Source organism: Callorhinchus milii, unplaced genomic scaffold (assembly GCF_018977255.1).
Source record: "Callorhinchus milii isolate IMCB2004 unplaced genomic scaffold, IMCB_Cmil_1.0 Scaffold6, whole genome shotgun sequence".
Taxonomy (NCBI): Eukaryota; Metazoa; Chordata; class Chondrichthyes; order Chimaeriformes; family Callorhinchidae; genus Callorhinchus; species Callorhinchus milii.
Window position 1 is genome coordinate 31017019 of NW_024704747.1, and position 9275 is coordinate 31026293.

General features: G+C 45.6%; 1 protein-coding gene across 2 annotated transcripts in view; it reads right to left on the bottom strand.

Moving 5' to 3' along the window:
* The window catches only part of tanc1a (tetratricopeptide repeat, ankyrin repeat and coiled-coil containing 1a), a 72121-nt gene extending 67212 nt beyond the window's left edge, over nt 1-4909 (bottom strand). For both annotated transcript variants that reach the window (XM_007889813.2, XM_007889814.2), the window contains exon 1: nt 4840-4909. The gene's annotated coding sequence lies outside the window, so the exon portion shown is untranslated. The remainder of the gene's footprint in view (nt 1-4839) is intronic.
* Between the last annotated feature and the right edge of the window lie 4366 nt (nt 4910-9275).

Genomic DNA, 9275 nt, shown 5'->3' on the forward strand with positions numbered 1-9275 from the left:
TAACATGATTGTCAACAATGTCACATATAACACATTACACTTTAAGTGTAATGTGAATCTATAATATCAAATGTTTTTCTTTACCATTTTTTCTTTTATTTTTATTCCTTTCCCGTCTGAATAAGTTTGACCTTTCGTTCCTCCTCCTCCTTCTCAGGTACAGTTTCACAAGTGCCAGTTGCCCTTCAAACCTCACCCAATGCCCATTACTGATGTATGAACTCTGACAGTGAACGTGGGCAGGATATTCAACTGTGGGAACGTCACAGACAAGCCCAATCCTATCCTCACTTAATTGAAGCACGTGCATGTCTTCAACAGTTGTCTCTGAAAAGCAATCAGAATTGGGAATCTAACTCAGGAGCACTTTGCTGAGATCAGCTAAATTTAGCACAGACAACCGTTCAACCTTCTGGTCTGTATTGCCTTATGCTGGGGGCCTTATTTACTGAGCCACGGAGAGCCAATGCGACCCATATATTAATATATGTATATATATAAACATCTTAATAAAGGAGATATTTCATAGCAGAATCCTTCTTCAGAGAATTCCATTTTTTAATATTGCTTTAAAACTGATCAATTATTTTCTTCTCTACAGAAAGAGTTGCTTTCTAAGTTAGCCTAAAAAAGACACTAACAATGAGAATATTTCATCATTATATTTAAATAAATCATGAAATCAGAAGCACAGTCTGGTTTGTGCAACAGCAGTAGTCAGAGGAGACATCTAGGGTTTCACTGACTAACACTGATACATACAAAATAAAAGATCTCCCATTTTCTTGCTATTATACCCAGTAAATGTCAGCAACTACGATTAAAATATAGTGCATAACTTGCAGTTTCATACAGTATTCCACAATAATGAAATTCAGTGGGTGTAATTTATATGGTGTACATTTTGAACAGCCAGCTGCCTGAAATAAAAGATGTTAATGTAACCAAATCTATCAATTTTATGGTATGCCAAACAATTTGTAAAAGCTGCCTTGTGCTGCAGTTACTTGTAAAACTTTGTCCCCATTTCCAAATCATGTGTCTCAGAAAATATTCATAAACAATTTTATCCATATTTGAGTGCAATAAAATCACCCTAGCTAGTGAAACAGAATTTTACATTCAAACATCTAATCCGTGCTCCAAAATAGATTACGGTATTTACAGACAAAGTAGGAGAATCTACACATTAATATACTGGAGATCTTTCTCAGGGAGGGAGGATATATGCAAGAAATTCTGTATGTATTTTGGTGCTCAGGCTGTGTGTGCATCCTCCTCCTTGATCAGATTGGCCAAGAGTGAAACTAGGGAATGCAACATTTAGCAGAAAATGGGCATCTCAGGAATTTAGCCAAACATGGAAATTTAAGCTCTCAAACAACTATTAAGAGTCAGTTGGAAGAATATGTACAGTTATACTCATGTCGGTTTGCATTTAACAATCGGTAAATATTTTTAAGAAGTGAGAATTTATGCCAGTTGACAATGTGTTTTTGTACATTATTATTTGTTTTGTTGCATTTATTTAAGACAATCAACAGTAAATACTTGCTTCAAAACATCCTACAGAACTTCACCAGTAACTTTGTGAAGTAGTTTGAAGTATGCAGACGAGCATTTTAAACCAAAAATAAACAATTGGCAAGTGCCATTCCTGATAACAATCCACTAACTTACATAAGAATGAATGTAAATTTGGAGATAGGAAAATGCTTAGCCGTGATGACCCTCATGGTTAAATGCCCACTAGTACTCATAATCATAGTTCCTCCATGGATAATCACTGATGGAGGGTTTATACTGTATAACACCATTGCCTCTTAGCCCACATCAAACTAATCAAAACATAATTATCTACTTTGAGGAAACAACCGTTTGCATGTCTGCCCCCTGGCTCCCCATCCCTCAGAGGATAGAATTAAAAATCCTCATCCTCACTTCCAGGGCCTTCCACAGCCTTGCCCCCTCCTGCATCTCTGACCTGCTGATCCCCTATCAACCTGTCCGCTCCCTCCGCTCAGCAGGCGCCAGCCTGCTCCAGGTCTCCCCCCGACCTAACATCGGCGGCCGGGCTTTCAGCCTCCCTTCCCCCACTCTTTGGAACTCCATCCCACAATCCCTTTGCCTTGCTCCCTCTCTTCCCGCCTTCAAGGCACAACTCAAGATCCTCCTTTTTGACTGTGTCTTCAGTCCTACCCCCTCTGCCCTCCCTCATCCCAACCCTGCCCCCCACACTTAGTTTCTGATCCGACTGTTCAGCGCTTTGGGACGTCCGCCCGACATAAAAGGCGCTTTACAAATGTAATTTTTGTTGTTTATTTCCAAATTGCATGCAGGTATAGAAACTTTTGCAGTCCTCACCCCTTATCCATGAAGACAGCAACTCCAACTTACATTTGTATTGCACCCTTCACGCAGGCTAATGTCCCGGAGCGTGTGACTGTAGCGAAGTCTGACAACAAACCATGGAGAGGGGAGGTGACCATCAGCACAATCAAAAAGGAAGGTCTTTGGCGGTATTTGAAGGTGGGGAAGGAGCCGGCAAGGAGGAGGGATTGAGAGAAAGAGTTCCAGAGTTTCAGGACGTCGTGGCTGAAGGCTTGGCCACCGATGGTGGAGCGGAGGGGACGAGGGACAAACAGGAGGCCGGAGCCAGCCAAGCAGAGGCAGCAGTTGGTAGAGTGGAGGGTAAGCAGATCGGAGAGGTAAGGAGGTGTGAGAGCATGAAGGGATTTGAAAATGAGTGAAACGATCTTGAAATCGTTCTGTTCAGTAATTGGGAGCCAGAGCCAGAGCCTTACAAGAACGGGTGTGATGGGGGTACGGACTTTTGTGTAGGTGAGGGTTTCGGCTGCTTTAGTTGTGAAGTACGGATGGAGTCAGGCAACGTGTTGGGAGTTTGAAAAANGCAATTCTGGTCGGAGAATGGATGTGGGGTAGAAAGAAAAGCTGGGGATCGAACCCGAAGCCTAAGTTGCACACGGGTTCAGTGGGTCTGAGGGAGTCTGGGGAGGTGCAAGAGAGAAGACATTGACGGGAGCCAAAGAATACGGCTTTCGCTTGCCGACATTCAGCTGCAGGAAACCTGCGCTCATCCAGGCCTTGATGTCCGCCAGATAAGCTGACAGGGCATCAGCGAACTGGAAGTGGCAGCTGGAGGAGAAGTAGACTTGGGTATCATCCTCATACATGTGGAAATTGACCCCATGTCTGTGGATGACATCGCAGAGAGGGAGATGAGGAAGAGCAGGGGGCCAAGGATGGAGCCTTGGGGTACCCCATGGGTGACCTGGTGGGTGCGGGAAGAAAANCCATTTGCTGAGATGTATTGTTGCCAGTCTGGTAACCATGCGAATGCGGTCCTACTAAGGTGCCTTCACAAAAATGTAAGAATTGTTGCCACACTGTTACTGTTTTTAAAACATTAAGTTATCACATTATGTTTCTACTACCAAAATAAAACATTAGGGAATATGAATCTAAAAATAGTCAAGTCATTTCTAAGATTTAATCCAGTTTACCTTCACAAGGAAACAGAGTCCAGTACAGTATTTTGAAACAACCCAAATTTCAAAGCCAATTTGATGGTTCTCCCGACGTGAAAAGCGCAATACAAATGTAATTTTGTTATTGTTATATCAGTACACATGACAAATGCTCTGGGGCTCTATCTTGGTGAAGGGCGCTATATACATGCAAATTGTGGTTGACCAACCAGTGGTTGGGAAGAGGGCTAGAATTCACAATGTAGACAACGTGTCATCCTTGAGGAGAGATCTCAGTATATTGCGACTTGTCCAATTTCCAAATGGTACAACTGTATGTTTAATCCGGTTCAGATTAACAGGATGTACTTTGCTGTGATTCAGTAGAGAAAGTGTCCACACTTCATTATCATATGAAACCAATTACATTGGTACCTTACGTGTAACAAACGACCACAGTATTGAAGAGGGATAAAGAATGCGTTTGTATTTGCTAAAGTTTCAAAAAGTTCTTAAAAGTTCCAGGTTGTTTTTTTGGAATCGGTGATGATTTGAACGCAATGATTCATACATATACATTATACACACAAATAAAACAGTTAAAAAGGACAGACTGGTGATTGCGATCGTCTGCACCAACAGCCACCGCCGACATCCATCCACATCAAACAAACTTCCCTCCTGGGCCAGAGCCACTGGGGCGGGGCCATGGGGAGGGGCGGGGCCATCGCAGGGCGGGGCCATGGGGGAGGGGGGCCGTGGGAGGGGGCGGGGCCATGGGGGAGGGGGGCGGGGCCATGGGGGAGGGGGCGGGGCCATGGGGGGGAGGGGCCATGGGGGAGGGGGGGGCGGGGCCATGGGGGAGGGGGGGCGGGGCCATGGGGGAGGGGGGGCCGGAGCCGGGAAGGGCGTTCCCCCTCTGGGTCAAGAACAAGTCCTGGCGTCTCTCCCACGCATTAAGTCGGCGGTGCATCCACCGAGTTTCCAGACGGCTTTAACGAGAGCCCCCGACACATTCCATCCCCCAACCCCTGAATAAAGCAGCGCTGCCCCAACTGAGGCCCCGCGAGACACTTCCACACTTTCAATCAGTGCCGAAACTCCGCGCCCGATAGAGGGCCAGTCGGGTCCCCGCCATTACACCCCCCCACCACACACACTCCCCCCACCATACACTCCCCTCAGCGGGGAGACATTTAGCTACATTCCCCCCCCCCGCTCCTTCTTCCCCCGAAAAAGGACTCGGTAAAAAGTCGAAGCCACTTGTTGGCCGCGGCGCCGGGACCGGCCCAGACCTTCGCTCGAGAAGAGACGGTTTATATTTGACTGTGAAGCGGGAGAACTCACTTACCGCGCCTCGCGCTCGCCGTCCGCCACCGGCACAAACTTTATGGCTGGAGCCCCACAGCCAGTGAGGTCATTGCAGCATCACCTAACCTGATGGTTGCTGTCTCCGCCTCCGCGCCTCTCCACCATTGGCCTTGACCAAGCCTCGCTTGGGGGAGACTGTCTGCCATTGGTCAGAGGGGCCGTCAATCGTTCAGAAGAATCCCGCCTTCTCCGTCGGTGAAGTTTGGTTGCGCCGTGTAGTCAAACTGGAGACGAGGCTCCGCTGAGAAGTTCCCGAGTTGGGATGTGGAGTGAGGCAGCGCGTGGGGGATGGGGGGGTCACTGATCCTATCAATAAACCCACTCACAGTGACGGACCCTGACTTCTTGCTCTGACCACACGACTGAAAAGGAACAAAGAATTCTAACAGAAACCTTAGTTTCAGAACCATTATTTCAATCAAAATTGGTATCTCTGATGAGGGGAAAGAACCCAAACTATCATCAGATACTGCGTTGCTCCTCCTTAACACTTCATGTAACTCTGTAATCTGTAAGGCTTAAAGTGCTTCACAGTCGCTGTCAAGTATAGTGACTACTTTAACTAAACGCAGCAGCCAAATTTGTGCATCGCTACTTCCCACAAATGGGTTTGAAACGAATGACCCAATTTATCTGGAAGTTTATCGGTCAGGACACCAGGAGAACTGTCCTTCTCTTTTGAAATAGTGTCTTGAGATTCTTATTTAGTTTCTAATAGATTCCTGAATCTTTCCTCCCAATTTTTTTAAAAAAGGTACACTTTATGGATGACTGGATGGAAGTTCAAACTTGTCATCTACATTTAGGTTAATTAAAAGTAAAGGCAGAGAGATCAAAAGCACGGTTGAAGAGGAGGGTCTTGAGATGGGTCTTGAAGGTGGTGAGGGAGGGGGGGGTGAGACAGAGGGACTGAGGGATGGAGTTCCAGAGGGTGGGGGCAGTGGTGGAAGGCCCACCTGCCATTAGTGAGGTGAGCAAGGTGGGGGATGTGAAGCAGGCCAGAGCCTGCTGAGCAGAGGGCGCAAACAGGATGGTAGGGGATTAAGAGGTTGGAGAGGATGGGGGGGGAGCAAGACCATGGAGGGCTTTGAAGTTGAGTAATAATAATAATTCTTGCATTTGATATAGCGCTTTTCACATCGGGAGGACGTCCCTCCATTTCACAGTCAATCCTGAAAGCACTTTGAGATGTCCTTCTGACGTGATAAAGTTTTATACCAAATTGAAGAATTATTATTATTAGACAGACTAACAGATAGAGATTGACAGATAAATAGATTGACAAATAAAACTAAACAGAATGGTGCTGCTTGTGCCAATGCCTATGAACACACTAAAATCAAATATAATAATGACTAAGTAAGATGCTATATCGAAAGCAGGTATATTATGAAAGTATAATGAATAAACTGTAAACGTACAGCTAAATGTAGCTAGATATTGGGTACAGCAGGGGGCGATGTGTAGTCAGAGATTGTAATGCAGCTTCTGAACAGCAGGCGACGCTGTGTATGTGTAAATATTTATATTAAAATAAAATATATTAAAATATTTAGACATTTTTTAGAAATATGTTCCGGTACAGAGAAATGTAGAGAAACTAATTGCAATTAGCCCACAAAAAATAGTCACTATACTGTATAGTATATTCTTTGTAGCGCTTTGGGACGTCTCGACAATGTGAAATTAAAAAGATCCCGTTTTAATTTTAGTTGACAGGAGTTATCAGTAGGGACAAAAGTCAGTCCTTCGTTTAATACGCTAGCCTGTGCTATTGTAGGCGTGAATGCCTGGGAGACGTTTACGATGTTTGTCCCCAGGCCCCGCTTTTCTGGGGCTACTGTGCTTCTTAGTTTAAATGCCTGGACCAGTGCTTAATTGTGGTCTGGGCTGTGTCTTTTGTCCAGTGGATTTTGTTCACTGTTCCTTGTTCTACCCTGAACTGGTTGGCTGCGATTGCCAGGATGCCCTCTTGCTTATTCCTGATAAATGTATTGATTTCTTCCAATGTGTCCCTCTCCTTTCTGTACAGATCTGGGCTGAAATTAATTTCTGCAACCTGAATTTGGGCATTAGGGAAGCCTAGCCTTGTTCTCTTTACCAAGGTCTGCAGCTGTTTAGTTGCAGTCTTTGGCTGCTGACTCCGGTTATGGATGCCTATTGAGAGCATGACTTTCCAGGTTTTGTGGCAGGGTTGGGTCCTGCTTAATAAGTTATCTATATGCTGGAAGTTTGCCTCTGGGAAAGCTCCTATTTGTGTGTCCTTGTTGGGACAGCTCAGTAACTTTGTAATGTTCTAATCTCCAATTATCATCACCGGCCTACTGGGTTTTAACACCCTGTCTGCCGTTTTTCGATTCGTTTCTTTGTGGGTGGTCACTGTGCCCCAGTCCTTATTGATTGCCTGTTGGGCAGGGGGCCTCATCTCCAGCTGTGGGGCTGTGGTTCCCTGCGAGGAAGGGACTACCGGTGTCTCCTGTGGCAGTGGTGTGGGTGGGTCTCGCACTGGCCAGGGTGGTCATACTCGCGGGGCGCCTGGGACCAGGGGTAAATCCGCCCTGCCCCGGGATCCATTGCTACGGTCCTGGGGTCAGTGGACACCTTAGACTGAAGTGACTGCTCTTGGGATGTGGGGAGGATGTTTAGGTCCATGTGGACAGAGACATTGGAACAAACTCTCAATGTGTCTGTTTGGACTTGGGGGTGGTCTGATTGCGGGTGGTCTGACCCTTGGGGTTGGGACTGGTTTTGGTGCTGGGACTGGGGGTGGTGTTATTGGGGATCTAGCTGAGGGGGATGTGTCTTTCCCAATGAGTTCCCTAATGTGCTGCCTTGTTTTATCTGCTGTTGCTATTTTAAATTTCTGTTTTAAGTTTTTCCTAGCCCATGAAATGGCCATTGTAAAGGCCTCCTCCGTGTCTTCAATCATCCTGATTGACGTGAGCTCTCTGTTTAGTTCAATTAGATTATTTTTATAATGTTTTATCAAAATGTTACGCGTCTCCCTTGCCCACCACTCCACGATTTTGGCCAATTTGCAGAGAGTTCCCTCTGCTGGTTTGGCAGGTCTAATAAACTCTGTTAGTTTGTCTGCCTGCTTTTTGATGCCTCTGGGGACCTTGATGTTGCTCGTTAAGAATATTAAATGGTAGTATGTCTGGATTAATCTAAAAAATACCCTGACTGTGCTCGCAAAACTATCTCTGTGTGTGGTTCCCCGTTTCCCACCAACTTCACTCAAGCATGTTCGGTTGTACCTCAGTTGGTTGGAGGTGAGGTGTGGAAATGTATATTTAGAAAAGAGAGGTATGCTTACCCCCAGGTAATTGGGCTCCTGGCCTTAGTTGGCTTCTCGCTATGGGGTTTAGTGATCACTGCCAAGCACCCCGTCGCTCTGCGGTTTGGTGCGTTTCAACCTGTAGGGCAGAAAAGAGATCCTCTCTCCAAGAGAGAGAGAGAAGGAAAAGGAAAAGGTTACCAGATCGCTCCAGTGGTAGTGGTCCGACTGGTTCTTCGTACTGGGGTCCGTGGATCCCAGCTATGCATTCCGTCACTCTGAGGTTTTGGTGCTTTCTAATGTGAAAGAATTCTCCCCCAACGTTTCACCAATTAGGATTAGAATTAGGGGAAGGTTTAGGCTCAGGTTAGGGTGTTAGGTTAGAGCAATTTGTGGGTCAGAATTTAGGATTAGAGTCTTCTCTCTCACACTTTCTGTTTAGTGTTTGATGGTGTCTCTGAACCACTCAATAGGAAATTCTTGGAAAGTGTGAATTCTCTAAAGTAATGAATATAACCTGTGAATTTTCTGAACCAGCCAATAGCAAACAGCCCATGTGATGATACTGACTGGTTCCAGCTGTGAAGGGAGGACCTTCAGCTGGACCTTGTGAGGAATGTGATTCCCTCATTGGCCACATGTCAAACCTGAAACTTTGAGTATTTAACCCAGCGGCTGAGCTCACTCTAGCCATTGGTAAAAGGAATCAACTCATCAGCCCAGAGGGAGTAGATGAGTTGGTAGAGGCTTTAGAGCAATGAAATGGTCAGTTTCCTTGTGGTGGAGCTTGGCTTGGTCTTTCTATGGACTGTATCAGGTAAGTCTGTATTTGTGAGAGCCTTCTGGTGGGCTGTAACTTGTCAGTAATGTTTGTAAAGGGAAATTGTTGAAATCTTGGGTGTTGTCTGTCTTGTGAGCTTCAGAGACATTATCACTGTCCACCTGCTCTCTGTATAAATTATGAGCAACTCTTGGCCAGTTTAGCTTCTCTTATTGTGTAGTTTATCTCAAAAACAATTGCTATTTCATTTCTATCTGGAGTCTGTAGACAACTCCCACCTGAGTCTTGCCTTTTTTTGTTATTTATTTCTACCCAGAATGTTTCTGTGGCCTGATCAGCTTTACTGAAGTCCTTTCAA